Source organism: Acomys russatus, chromosome 32 (genome assembly GCF_903995435.1).
Source record: "Acomys russatus chromosome 32, mAcoRus1.1, whole genome shotgun sequence".
Taxonomy (NCBI): Eukaryota; Metazoa; Chordata; class Mammalia; order Rodentia; family Muridae; genus Acomys; species Acomys russatus.
The window spans coordinates 7,726,486-7,742,083 of record NC_067168.1 but is presented as its reverse complement, the minus strand read 5'-3'; the positions used below and the strand labels follow the sequence as shown (position 1 = coordinate 7,742,083).

General features: G+C 38.8%; 1 pseudogene; it reads right to left on the bottom strand.

The window, feature by feature from the left end:
• Positions 1–305: 305 nt before the first annotated feature.
• Positions 306–15,598, bottom strand: part of LOC127184458 (peptidyl-prolyl cis-trans isomerase D-like) — a 36,231-nt pseudogene continuing 20,938 nt past the window's right edge.

Here is a 15,598-nt window from a genome sequence, read left to right as displayed (position 1 = left end):
TGGGCTAGTATGCAGATATAAATGAGTATATACCATTTAAGTCTTTCTGCTTCTGGGTTAACTCACTCATTATGATCATTTCTAGCTCAATCCATTTATCCACAAATTTCGGGAATTCCTTGTTTTTAATAGCTGAGTAGTATTCCATAGTGTACATGTACCACAGTTTCTTTATCCATTCTTCTACTGAGGGACACTTAGGCTGTTTCCATGATCTGGCTATTATGAATAAGGCTGCTATGAACATGGTTGACAGATTTTCTTGTGTGCTGGAGCATCTTCTGGGTATATTCTTTTAATCTTTATCATCCTTGCACTTTGTGGTATGGTGCTTTGGTATTTGGTAAGTCCATTTCAAGAGCCTCCTAACAACTAGCAGTCGCTCCCTGCTAATTTAACGTCTTAAAATTATAATTACCAATATTCAGTAAAAAAAAAAAAAAAAGCTTACAGCAATAGGCTATATGTTGCAGTCTGGATGTATCTGCTTTCTTAATAACAGCCTTTGAACTTAATACATGCCTTACATTTTTTGCAAATGTTTTAATAGCCATCTCCCTGTCCTGAGATTTGGGGGGAAAAGTATTTCTAATGGTTTTTAAGTTTTTAGTTATTAGTAAAATTTTATCTACATCTTTTACATCTATATTTGCATGTTGGAGGAAATTTGGATGACTCACTAGAGCCATCTTTAGAGAATGTTCCCCAGTCACGTCCTTCTTTCATTTCTTCACGTTCTGCAGTAAGTTGAGGAAGTTTTTCACCACCCACTTCTACATTTTCAAGCATTCTTGCCACACCCAGTCTTTTAATTACTTGACTAGATACCACAGGTTTCCCATCCAAATAAAGATCTGAATAAAGATAAAGAATTGAGAACTATTTGTATTGGGGCCTGCATTTACCATGCTCAGCAAACACCCCCCACCCCATAACGGCTATAATGAAAATTTTCTTCTTCAAATTTTTCACCTTACTTTCTCCACCTGTCCCCTTTCTGGTTCAAGAAGCCTCCACTCCAAATCATAAACTTCTTAACAACTTGGATAAATGACATCCTCTAAAAGGGAGAGGTTTTACGGTTGTAAATCCAGTGCCTTTTTTAACCTGTACACATGCATGATTTTTTTCTGAAGTTTTGGGAACACTGTCTCCAAATGATTCTAAAACAACTCAGCCAACTTGTTTCCACTGGTATCCATGTCAAAGAAGACCCAGAGGTCTTGGTGTTGGAGGATTTGGAGGACAGGTGCAACATCTTCAATGAAGATGCTGGAAACAGGACTTAGGCACCTTGTATTCAAAAGGAGCTCCAATAATCTATTTTCAATAAAAGAAAAAAAGCCAGAGGATATGGAGGACAACAAGCACCAAGGAAACAAACACTCCTAAACACAGTGCAATATAAAGCCATAGAGACTGTGGCTACATGCGCCGGCCTGTTCAGGTCTGGGCCAGATATAGTTGCAGTGTTTAAAGAGGACATGGACATAAGGCCCCATCTTTAATTCAGAAAGTGTCTTTAATGGTTAACTGGCAGCAAATGAAAATTTAGTTTTCTTTAAGAGAATCTTACTGGGAATACAAGCCACCTTTAAGACTAGACACTGTGCTCAGCAGTAGAGAGACAACTCAAAATGAATTCTGAGATTTTTGGTGGATCATATCTCATATTGCTTTGAAGGGCATTGTTTCTTTATGACACCACAGGTCCTTTGCATGTGTATTTTGGTATCTTGTTTTGTGTTTTTATGGAATTTCTGCATATATGAACATGTGTGTCTTGTGTGTATATGTGTTTCTTGTGCTTTTTCCTTTGGGTCCTTTTCTGTTTGTTTGTTTTTGTTTATCATTATTATTGTTATTATTATTTAGACCTTTTCCCAAACAAGAGAGAGTAAAAGTGAGAAAATTTGAATGAGAGGGAAGTGAAGAGGATCTGGGAGGAGTTGAGGAAAGGAAACCATAATCAGAGTATGGAAAAGTCTATCTTAAATCAAAGAAAAATAGAAAAAAAAAGGTTAGTCCTTGGGGAAATTAAAATTAAAACTACTTTGAGATTTCATCCAACCCCATCAGAATGGCAAAGCTTAATTTTTGAAAATGACACTAGATGCTGGTGAGGATTTGGGGAAAGGACAATGTGTATCTATTGCTGGTGAGAGTGTAAACAGCTACAGTCACAATGGAAATCAATGTGGAAGTTCCCTCCAAAGAGATGAAAATATAACTATATTACTCTTGGGCACATAATCAAAGGACTCTACATCTTCTTATTGCAGAGGTACTAGCTAATTCATGTTCACTGCTGCTCTATTCACAACAGCCAGAAAGCAAATGATTTCTATGTCCATCAGCTAATCAATGGGTAATGAATATAGGCCAATTACACAATGAAATACTATTCAGACTTAAGAAGAATGCAATTATAGAATTTGTAGGTAAATGGACGGAGTTAGAAACAACCATACTGACTGAATAATTTAAACAGCAAAAGACAAATATTGACCGTTTCTCTTCTATATGGACATTTTCTTCTCGCGTTTTCAATGTGTGTATTTCATTTGAAATACCCACAAATGTTTAGTAGCTAGTAAGGGGTGGGGGAGGGTCTTTCAAATTTGGTAAAACAGAAGACAGTCTTATAGAAGGATAAGAGTGAAATAACAACTGGAGGATTAAATGGGCAGGGGCACGGTAAATGAGGGTATGTGGGAGGTACAACTTACACTAAAAGCCTTTTGAAAACCCATATGGAAATTAACTAGTGTGTAGAAGATTCCTAAAATAGGTATATAAATATAAAAAGAGTTTGAATGAAGTTATTATATAGTTGGGGAAACAGTACCCCACATCCTACTGAATAAACTAGCAATGAGTTACCTATTTTTTATTTGTCCGAATGGGCCTCATATGAACCTCTAATAATTACAGGCTATTGGCAGTATTATTAGTTACCCTATATAACACGATAAGCAATCGTAAGACCCTATTGCTGAAGACACCACATAATTACTTTATGGAATATAGAGAAATCTATCTCCTATTCAAATGGATACTTGACTTATATTGGGTGAGGCCCATGGTGCTTTAGGTTTTTACTGGAAGAGAAACACAGATCAGAGCATCAGTCAACCCTCATCAGAGAAGCCTTTTCTTTCAGTAACCAACATGGTAAAATGTGTTACTGGCAATTATTCTGAAGATTGCCAAGCCACTGGGGTGGACTTTACTTTTATTTAACATTTTAAAGATTTTTTTTTATTTTATTATGTATGTGTGTGTGCATGCTTCCATGTGTACATGCTTCTGTGTATGTGTGCACGTGTTTCTGTGTCTGTGCATGCTTCTGAGCGTGTGCATTGTGTGCACATGCTTCTCTCTCTGTGTGTGTGTTTTTGTGTCTGTGTGTGCATGCTTCTGTGTTTGTGAGTGTTTCTGTATGCACGTGTGTACTTATGTGTTTGTATGTGTATTTCTGAGTCTGTGTCGGAGTATGGGCCTATGTGTATGCAGGTTTCCGTGGAGACTAGAAGAGAGTGTTGGGTCCCTTGAAGCAAGACTTAATTGTGCTTACAAGCGTTCTGATGTGAATGCTGAAACTCTCCTCCTCATAACTGAGCAGTGAGCATTTTAAGTGCTGAACCATCAACTCAGCTCCTGGATTCTCTGAATCTCTAAACTTCTAGGCTTCTTCATTTTTTTTTTCATTTTTGTTTTTTTTTTTAACTTAATATTTTTTAGTAGTTCATACATAAGCACTGTATTTACATCATTTTCAACAATCTATCACCTACACTTTTCTTATTTTTTCTAAATACACAACCTCTGTTTTATTGTTTTACACATACATATAGACAGACAGATAGAGAGACAGACAGACAGACACACACATGTACTCATGCAAACACATGTCTTCTTGAGATTGTACAACATATCAGGAAATTCATTCTTGGAAAATATTGATTCTCCCTCTTCTCAGTTCAATAGAATCCAGAAAGGTTTTTTGTTGATTTCTTTCTTTCTTTCTTCCTTCCTTCCTTCCTTTCTTTCTTTCTTTCTTTCTTTCTTTTTAAGGAAAGGTCATTATTAATGAACCAAAACCAGGGTGTAGGAAACATTTAAAACATATTCACATTCCATGGTTTTAGATAATGTGAACTTAATTTCAACCTTTTCTGGGATTTGTGTTTTTTTTTTAAATTTGGAAACTCTAAAGTAAAAATCTGTAATATTATCTTACTGGTTTCTGACACAGGCTGGAGCACAATACGTCTCAGAAGTTCTTTTGCTTATTTCCCGTCACAAGTCCTTTTCATTCTGAAAAGTGTGGCATTTTCATAAAACTCCCATCCTTCAGTGTTACATTCTATTTTTTTAAAAAACAGAATTAAATCCAATGACAGTTCATTTCTTGCAGCAGGTATTATGTGTTACAGTCTTTGCTAGGTGTTGAGACATATGCAGAAGAGCTGGAAACAAACGGGCATTTCTAATAGATGTGGGCTGGTCCTGCTCCTATACATGAGAGGAGTTCTAATGAGCATCCAGGAAAGACACTCTCCATTTCCAATAGGAAGGATCTTTCAAAGGAAAAGGTCCTAGGACCCATTCCCTGCACCATTTCTTTGGATCCTACATTAGTTTGCAGCAGCTAGAACATGCTGGTCACAGTGAACCTGAAGAACGGAGGGTGAAGGAAAGTATACCTAAATAAACAAATTATTTCTCCAATGAGAGAATGTCAACAAATAAATGTGGGTCCCTTAAAGAGACATGACAATGGCATACATAACAAAAATGGAAAATTAACAAGCTAAAGGATCTACAGAATACAGTGAGAAGGGAGTGTGAGTCTGTGGACATTGCTGAGATGCTCACATGACAATGATACTACAAATCTCTAGCATCTCATGACCAAGAGTTTCATGTTCTTATGTTTTAAATAATTACTAAATGGGTTTTCTGTTATTCATACTCCAAAGACTCTTGATTGGAAGATACGTGTTGTGAATGATCTTTGTAAGGGAGTCTATTTATACTTCTTGGAAAACAATGGAGGCTTCCATCTGATCTGTGATAATTGAAGAGCTTCTAGCGGAGCAACTAGCAGTCAAAAGAGGGACGAGTGCAAAGTTGGAGGGTGTCCAGAGGCATCCATAGGGAAAGGAAGAAAGAGGAACTTCATGTAACTGGTAGTTTATGGAATGGGGAATATAAAGGAAGAAGTCCAGAGATAGTACGTTACCAATCAGTTCAAATTCTTCCAAGATTACATCTGTCCTTGGTATGAACAAAATTCTTACTGTGACCCTAAGATTTATGGTTTGTAACTACACAGCTGTTCTAACGTTGCCTCCTGGTATTTTTTTTTTCAGTGTCTCAGGAGCAGAGACTTCATTTTTGTTCTTCATGGATTCTTAGCCTGCTGTTGCTTTCCATGTGCTGCTCCACTGAAGCAGAACGGTTCCGTTCCTTTGTAAATATTAGCATGAATTCCTGCCTTTTGCTTTCTCTATGTTTCTATTGACATATAACCTTCTAATATGCTCAGCATGACTACTCTCTATAAAATAGCACACGCAAGCCACCCTCTGCCTATTCCCTATAGCCCCTTTAGCTTGATAATTTTCTTTTTCCATTCTTCATGTCACTGCCATGTCTGTTAATGGAGTCCATGCTCATTTGTTAGCATTATCTCATGAAAGAAATGATTTGTCTATTTAAGTAGACTTTGTTTCAGTCTTTGATCCTACATACCCCCCCCTTTATCAGAGGCTCTGAGAATAAACATAGTCAAGACTTTAAGAGTGCCAGCAAAAATATACTCATGACTTTAACCTACATTTGTCCCTTATTTTTTTTCAGAATTAACCTAGACTTCATCTGTTATTCTTCTCCATCAAGACTGAAGGGATTATGAACATGTGGATAGTTATGAAGTGCTTTGTAGATATATAAAGGGGACTGGGTTAATCCTGAAGCACTTAGAGCAAGAAAGTGAATCATAAAGTCACATTTTTGGAAAGCTAACTTTCATTACAATATAGAGCCAAAAGAATATACCAAAGAAACCCTATCAGGAGGCAACTCCAGAAATCCAAGTGAAAAACTGTTAGAATTTTCACCGAGAAAATGACAAGGTTTACAGAGACCACAGAGGACCAGTCATTTATAATCCACAGCTAATGGATATTTGATCTTATTTGTAGGCTCAATGGGCTTTGGTATGCCAGGTGAGGCTGCAGTTGCCCATCACCCAATGAGGCTTTAGAGCCAACATGAGTCTGTCTCTTCTACGTCACCTAAAACTTGTCCTTTTTGTGCTCTGCGTCTGGCCATGGCACATGTTCTTCATCTTCTACAGACAAAAAGAATTCGCAACTAACTGGGGAGGGAGGTTAGGCCAGGAAAATGAATTAATCAAGGTCTTAAAATGTTGGACTTCTTTTTCCCTAACAGATACTTATTTTCACAACTCATTGTTCCTCAGGGAATTTCTTAGGGGAAAAACTGACAGAAGGCGAGGCATATGTGAAGAAGCTAACGTGAGTATGAGCTGCAGTGCCCCAGAGTGTGAGCTTTGGAATGGGAAGAGGCAAAGAGTGTTTCCTAGCACTGTTATTTTAACAAATTAACAGGATTTGCTTTTTCATTTATAAAGTGTAGATAATTGTACTTCAGCACCATAAATGTTATGAGGACTAACCAAAATGCCAAGGCTAATGTCTAATGCTGTAGGCACATAGCAGATGCTAACAAACAAGCATCTTCCCATCATGAACTACTGCCAGAGTGACTTGCCAATCCCCTTACCAAATGATGTCACACTGTCATTCCTGCCTCATCCTTCCTGTCCAAGAGTTCTCCCAACTTTTATATAGGACTCAGAACAGACAGTGGTAATATTGATTTCTGTGCTCAGTGATTGAATAGCTGCAATATTGGGAATCCATTTAAACAAGGTTAACAGAAGTCTACATCTTGTGTTTACCAAGTTTTTAAAAATTCTTTTTCTAGTGTTTGGTTTACTCTTGCTTTATTAACTTGCTTATCATGACCTAAAATAAACTGGCTATAGTGTGTATGTGTGTGTGTGTGTGTGTGTGTGTGTGTGTGTGTGTGTGTGTGTGTGTGTGTGTGTCCACGCGCATGTGTATTTTTGGGAAGGTCTGTGTTTGAGAGTATTTCATATGCCATAGGCATATAATAAGCCATACCATCCAACTTCATGTATGTGTATTCCATGATGATCACATATCACACAAAAAATCACCTAATGATGCATTTATCATAAGGTATCACCATCACTAAATGATATATGATGATACATATAACACATGTATTACAGCATCTGGGATAAAGGAGAGGCTGACCAATGCAGTTCCAACAGGAGGATTTGTGCCACAATCTGTGTGTTGGCTAGCTTTATGACACCTTGAAACAAGCTTAGGTCATATGAGAGGAGGAAACCTCAAATGAAAGAAAATGTATTCATATTATCTGGTAGGCAGGCATGCAGAATAGTTTCTTAATTAGTGATTGATCAGGAAGACCCAGCCCACTGTGGATCATGCCATGCCTGGGCTGGTGGTTCTGAGTTCTATAAGAAAGCCTATTAAGCAAGCCATGATTAACAAAACAGTAAGCTCAATCTTCTACGACCTCTGTACCAGTTCCCGGCTCCAGGTTCCTGCCCAGTTTTGAGTTTCTGCCTTGACATTTCCCAGTCTACTCTTGTATTAGAGATTCTATACTGTGATCAAACACCATGACCAAAGCAACTTCAGGATGGGGGAGGATTTATTTGGCTTATACGTCCACAGCACTGTTCATCATCCAAGTAAATGATGACAAGAACTCAAACAGGGTGGGAAGATCTTAAAAATGGATTTTATGGAGGCATTCTCTCAACTGAGATCCTCTCCTCTCAGATAACTTTACCTTGTGACAAGTTGACATAAAACTATCTAACACACCCGTGGCTTGGGATATTTAAGCCAAATAAACCCTTTCATGGTGTTTCATCACAGAAACAATATTCCTAACTAAGACACTCTGTTATTCACACATTTGTCACTAAGATACCTGTCAAAGCGCTTGAGACTTTAAATCTAGCATTCACCTTACAGTGAATTGGAGTTTGGTAGCTATGTATGTTCCAAAATTGATCCTTACAATATATCAATTCTCCTACTTAGTCCTCATGGCAGAAAATGCCTGGAGGCACAGTAAACCAGAAGAGTCCCAGGATGGTGCCTCTGTCAGGAAGCATATTGTTCTACAGTAAGCTTTCTCTTAAGTAAGTAGGAATCCCTTTTTTTAAAAACAAGGAGATTATACAATGGAAACACATAAATTAGTAAGAATCAATCATTACCAAGTACTGGGTAATGCCCATAATTGCACTTTTGTGCTTTTCTGTGATTGATAGTATAATACAGTATTTGTATGGTGCAGTGACAGCGAGTGGCTATGATGGCTCTAGGCAATAATATTTTTAATTCCATTATTGTGTTATTGGACTATCATCCTATATGCCATTTGTTACTGATGGACACTGATGCAGCTGCAACACATGACTTAGTAAGAGAATTAAATACAGTTTATAACATCTTCGCTTCTATGCAAGTATCCTATCAACGCAAGTCTATTCAACTGCTACTGAGTCCTTCAGACACTAGATTTCTTAAGCTTGGGAAACTATTCCAAAGCAGCAATGTTCTATTAATATGACTGAGTTCCCTGAAGCTGCAAGCACTGAACGGTCCATGTAAGGCAATGAAGTCAATGAATGACGCTACCTCTTCTTCCAAACTCCACTCTTTAGGGTTCAAGGCAGTGTGACCTTCAAGGCTGCTGATATGGAGCTCACTCTGGGCTTGTGTGTGCTTTCTTTCAAGCAGGAAACATGATGCTACCATACATATATGGAGATGTACTTAGACAAGAAAGCGTACTAACAATAGGAAAACCTTAAATAGATTTTTTTTTTCACTATCAAAGACTGAAGCTTACACCTAGACATGCTGTCTTTCAGTGGGCCAAGCAGTCAAATTCAAAGTCCATTGGCCTGCTCCAAAACAGATCCCCATTGTAGCAAGACAGACTAAGATCAAGATCAGGACCTAAGTTTCTAGTTGTGCTTTCATTTCCTCAAGTTTGTAAATCACTCTCTTCCCCTTTTGCACACATTGAGTTTCCAGAAGAATGTGACACAAGCGTATGACAAAGAGTAACCAGTATTCCATATTTTCTTGGACCCTGACCCGGCTACGTTGTCTCTCTCTATCTACTTTTCTTTTTTTCCTCTTCTTCTTCCCTCAAATAAAAAGAATTCCTCTGAAAAATTGTCTCCGCTACTGTTGTGGTTAGTCTGCCGTCTTGCCTTGGAATGCACTTTGAAATGCCAGACAAGATGACTCAGGGGGGCGGGCAGTCTGCAAAGCTCTTGGTCTCACATAGTGTGAAATAGAACACTACCAAGAAGAGTTCCTCTTGCCAAAGTAACCGGAATAATATGCAGATAATATTTTCCACAGAACCATACAAATGATGCATATGAGCATGAAAGTGTCCACCATGGCTCAATTTACTGAAAGAATAAGGATGTGGGGTGTCAAAGTTTGGCTACAAGCTCTGTGAATATTTAGATATTGGAGGGAAAAGACATGAACTTGCTGTAAGGGATGAAACCAAATGAGGAAATGCATACTTTAAGAGGCCTGTGCTTTTCATTAGTAAAAATAGGCCCTTGAGTTTCTGTGGATGCACTCCTGAATGTATCATTGAGTATTTGAACCCATGCCACTCTTTCCACTCCAGCAGAGAAACTCAATAGTTTCTGAAAGCCCTTGATCTCAGCCTCTCCCTTTCACGCTTCAGAAGCAACAGTTCCAGCCAGGGTGGAGATGCAAAGGGGACGAGGGGTGGGGAGAGGCAAAAGTGCTTGGAGTGAAAGGATGAGTGAAGAAAGATGAAAAGATGAAGAAATAGAGTTTTCATACACAAACCCTTTTTGACCAATTCTTTTCAATAGGCAGAAAAAAAAATTATTTCCTGGGATTGACTTCACAAATTGGGGGGAGGAGGGGTAGAACGTCATAATCTAATAACTTATTTATGTGATATTTGATTCATGTTTGTTTTTATTTTATTTTATTAAGACATTTTAACATCAAAATTCCAGAATTTAATTTCCTTTTCTAATCCCTATTAAGGTTATTTTGGGTAGGGAGTAAGAACAGAGAATGTTTATATTATGAATCAAATACATCCAGGGTCATGATGGTTGCAGCTCTTTCATTGTCATTTTGCTTCTGAGGATTTTAAGTATCTGTTGTAAACCAAAATAATGCTCTTAACCTTCAGGATGTGAAGACTCTAAAGTTAGAGTCCTGAGAGGAACAGGAAATCTACAGGATATGCTGGTGATTTCCCAGAGATGACTGGGGTACTTTTCAAGATGGTCAGATGAATGACAATCTCCGGAATGGCAGGTGGAAGGCCAAGTCAACCGCGGCAGGTGGAAGGCCAAGTCAACCGCGGCAGGTGGAAGGCCAAGTCAACCGCGGCAGGTGGAAGGCCAAGTCAACCGCGGCAGGTGGAAGGCCAAGTCAACCGCCCTATATCCTCCTTTAGCATGGAGTCCTTGGTTTAATAGTTGGCCAAATTAAGTATTTGGACTATACATCTTTTAAAATAATTTTTCCTTTGAGATTCCACTGTTTGGTGGCAGTGTGGTGATGTGCCCTTGTTTTTTTCTGCTCTTCTCCACTGAGGAATTAATTGTCCAGTGTTTGAGACTCACTTTCTTAGGTAGGATAATGTATTAGTTAATTTCATGTGTATGTTTGGAACTCTACCAAATCCTTCATGGTGAGATTTGGGATAAAGAAAAAAAAAAAAAAAAAGAACAAAACAAACAAACAAGCACCCATGTGCTCTGTCAGCAGCCTTTCTTCATGACTGGAACCAAAAGATCATGTCTAGATCTTGCTTAATGATTCCAAGCAGGATTAAGAAATTACTTGAAAGATGGCCATGACATTCCTGTTTCTTCAAGAGAGAAACAACAGCCAGGTCACAGGGGACTGCCCTGTCACTGTGTCACTTGTGGCCAGTCCTTCTGCATCGTATTGACCAGAGTATGAATCCCTAAAGACAAAAAAACCCTCTGCCAAAAGCCACATCAAACTGCTCTGCCCTCTGTTTTCTATAAAACATTTCTCATTTCAGAACATTAAGAGTAAGGGTGCTCAAATGGGGCTGAGCATGCATGTTCTAGGCATGGCCTTATATTCCAAATCTTCCATTACTTTTTTAAACATGAAGAGGGGATGCTTTACATGTATGTAGTTTGCTAAAAAACATATGTTAATTAATGAGCAAATATTATAATGCCTAAACAAAGGATTCTTCAAAATGCTAAAAACAAACTATCCTGGGGCAGTTCTGAGAACTCTAGTAAAACCTAAACTTCGACTGAAATGCACTGTAAAAAGCTATGTATTAACCACAACTTTATATCCAGGTAGCGATAACCCTTAATTTGTTTCAATGATGTTTGCCCAGGAGCTTCAAACCACAAGAGTTGTGTGGAAGAGGAAAACTGTGGGCTTATTGGGAAAGATGCAAATTGAATAAGAAAAAAAAAAAATAGGAATTTCATGGCCTAGGCCTGAGGCTAAGTTCTGGCCTACTGTCTTTATGAATAACATTTACATTTCCAATCTTCTTGTCTCTCATATAACTAATGAGAATAACTTTTAATAGGACTGAAATAAAAGGAGCATGGATATTGTCTATGGTAGACCTTGACAGATAATGAATAGTATATAACCCCCAAATCTGTCTGGATGACGAAGTACAGAGACTGTAGTAGGGTTGACAAACTTTTTCTATGAAGTACAAAACTATAAACATTTTAAATTTATCACATAATATTTATTTAGTAACTGCACAGCTTTATTGTTGTAGGAAAGATGTAGCTGAGATGTAACCATAGATAATAAGGAAATGAATATGAGAGTCTATATTCCAATAAATTTTATTTGAAAAACAGAAGGAACAATAGAAAATAAAAACGAGTTTGTCCAACCCTAGTGTCTGAGAGGTGGCTAAGTAAGGAAGAACACATACAGCTCTTGCAAAGGAGCAGAGTTCAGTTTCCAGCACTCATTTTGGGTGGATGAAAGCCACCTGTAAGTCCAGCTCCAAGGTATCTCTTTTGTACCCCCAGAGCACCTGCCCAAACCAACATAGACACATGTACACATAACTAAAATAAATATATAAATAAAAGAATGAAACTATAAATGTCTGAACACTTGGACATGTTTAAACATGTATTAAACCATCACATTATTCCGTTATATTTGTAATTTTCATGCTTCTATATGTCAACTAAAATAAATTAAATTTAAATTAAAATCAATATATGCACTTGATTATAGAAAATTAGGTAAATATGAAAAAGACAATAAATAAAGAGATGACTGAGCAGATGCCAAGCTAGTGTGAGGACAGGTGTTTGGATTGCTAAACACAGGTGAATGCCAGTATGGGTATCAGTCATGTATAATCCCAGCATACAAGAAGTGGAGACAGAGGATCCTCAGAAAAATCTAGCTAGAAAAACTATCCAGAATTGGCAAGATATGAGTTGGTGAGAGGTCTTTCCTCAGTATGTTCAGTTTACAGTGATCAAGAAAGACAGGTGACGATGCCTGGCCAAACCCAAGACTCATCCCATGGAAGACAGCCAACCCCTGATACTATCAACAATATTTTGCCATGCTTGCTGATAGGAGCCTAGCAGCATTGTCCTCTGAGAGGCTCCACCCAACAGATATTGAGACTCACAGTCAAACATTTGGTAAAGCATACAGGGTGTTGGGAGTAAAAAGTAGGAGGAAGGAGAGAAGGACCTGAAGGTAACAGAAGCTCCACAGGAGAACCAAGAAAGCCAAGTAACCAGGGCCCAGAGGGGCTTACTGAGACTGAAGTACCAACCAAAGACCATGCATGGAGTGGACCTAGGCCCCCTACACAGACCTATACACACATAGCCCATGGGAACCTCAGGCTTCATGTGGGTCTTTTAGTAAGGGGAGTAGGGGCTGTCTCTGACATGGACTCTGTTGTCTGCTTTTTGATCATTTCCTCCTCGTGGGACTTCCTGGTCAGGACACAGGGAAGAGGTTGCACTTAGTTCTGATGTGACTTGATGTGCTGGGGTGGGTGGGAAGGGGAAACCCCCTTTTCTGAGGAACAGGAAAGAAGGAGTGGGAGATAAAGGGAGAGTGGGGCTGGGAGGAGAGGAGGAAGGGGGCTACAGCCAGGATGTAAAGTGAATAAATAAATTAATAAATAAAAATTTAAAAAGGCAGGTGACACCTGCCTCAAGCCTCCACATCATACTTACACACACACACACACACACACACACACACACACACACACACACACACCGTCGTCGTCATTGTCATCGTCATCTATATGCAAAATACAAGAGCAAAATCAGAAAATATGCAAATTTATCATAACCAACTTAAAAGTTTTCTGAAGTTGGGACAGGAATCACACTTCTGACAATCCTTTTCTTTTTGTGAGATGCTTTGCTTTTCTCCTCCAAGGTGTAATTTATTTGAGGCAAACATTGGGTTTTCTTGAGAAAATTATTCTCAGATCAATACAATTGTAAATCTATTTTTTCAAAAGTTTAATTTGTCTATAAAGTTGTGGGACTTTTTTCTGCTTCACATCATGATCTTGAATAGTTTTGTTGGTGCACTTTTTCTTATTTTTATCATTTCTTTGAGAATCCCACCCAACATGTGTTGATCATCTTCATGCTCCCCCCTCTTCTTCTAGAAGCATCCCCCTCTGCTCCAACCATCCAACTTTGTGCCCTCTTTCTTGTTAGCCCACCAATACATTTGTCATTACACAAATATTTTGAATGTGTAGTCTTCTACTGGATCATAATTAACTCACCAGGAGCCCCATCTTAAAGTAAACTGATTCAGGCTTTACACAAGCTATCAATTAGCAATAACTCCTTAGTTAGGGGGCGTTTCATCTCTACCCCCTCTCTCTATAATAGGAAGTTGTTTGAAAATATGCATATATGTCCTTCCATGTGACTTTTTCTAAAGGTCTTTAGTGTTACTTAACCCTCCCCTTAAGTCCATCCCCTCTTCATATTTTCCATCCTTTCTATATATTGAAGTCTTCCTGTTCCTCTGTTCCCCTTCATGTCTTAATGCCATCATGGTCCATCTTCTTCCATTGAACTTTTCCCCCAATGGCCCATATTCCAAATGAAACACACATATATGAAGAGTTAATATCCATAAATATTCCTAGTAGCTGTTAAGAAAAATAAAATAGATGGAGCTGGAAATACTCATTCTGAGTGAGTAAGTGTGTGAGTGAGTGAGTGAGTGAGTGAGTGAGTGAGTGAGTGAGTGAGTGACACTGCTCCAGGGAGACACATCTCAGGTTTTCTAATATTTAAGTGTTTGGAAAGTCATGTTTGGTTCTACTCTAAGTCTCTTGGCCACTCAGTCACTAGGTACTAGTCATCCAAGCAGTGTAGGCCATGGGCTCAGGTTAAGCCAGACATTGGTTGCCTGCTCCCACAACTTCTGCACTACCATTGACCAGCAAACCTTACAGTAGGACAGACTGCAGGTCAAGAGTTTTGGGCCTGGGTGGGTATCCAGGTTTTTCTGTTAATAGCCAGCAGAGTACCTTCCTGCATAAAAGAGACTAGAACATAGGGATGCAGGGTCCGTGAAGGCACCAAGTTGACCTCTCTATGGTCAATGAGCTATGTAGATGAAAAATCAACAAAATGATTCCTAATGGTATTCTTCTATTCTCATAGACTGGTGCTTTGTCCACTCATTCTCACAGATGATTCCTCTAGCAGCAGATGGGAGTGGGAACAGAGATCCACAGTCAAATATTATGGAGAGTCTAAATTTGAGGTCTCTGTCAGATCCCTCTCCTTGCAGCTTGGGGAACTCTGCAGAATAAAGGAGGGAAAGTGTAGGAGTCAGAGAGGACAGAGGACACCAGGAAGCATGGCCACCGCCCACCCCTCCTGCCCCCGAATCAACTAAGCAGGCCTTATATGGGCTCATAGAGACTGAAATGGTAAGCACAAAGCCTGCAAGGGCTGCACCAGATCTCTGCATGTATGTTATAGCTGTGAACTTGATGTTTCTGTGGCACTCCTAACAGTGGGACTGTATGTGTCTCTGACTTTTTTGCTGCTCTTGGGCCTCTTTTCCTCCTATTGGGTTGCCTTGTCCTGTCTCGATATGAGGGTTTCTATCTTGTCTTATTGTATCCTGTTTTGTTGTGTTTGATTGTTATCTCTTGGAGGCCTGCTCTTACTTGAAGAAAAAAGGAGGAAGAGTGCATTTGAGAGAGAGAGGGAGGTGGAGAAGGGGAGCTAGGAAAATTGGAGGGAGGAGAAAATCTGGTCTGGCTATATTGTATGAGAGAAGAATTTAATTTCAATAAAAATAAAATAAATATTTAGTTTTTCAAATTTTGAATGATTTTCCTTTTCTTTTTATTTCTA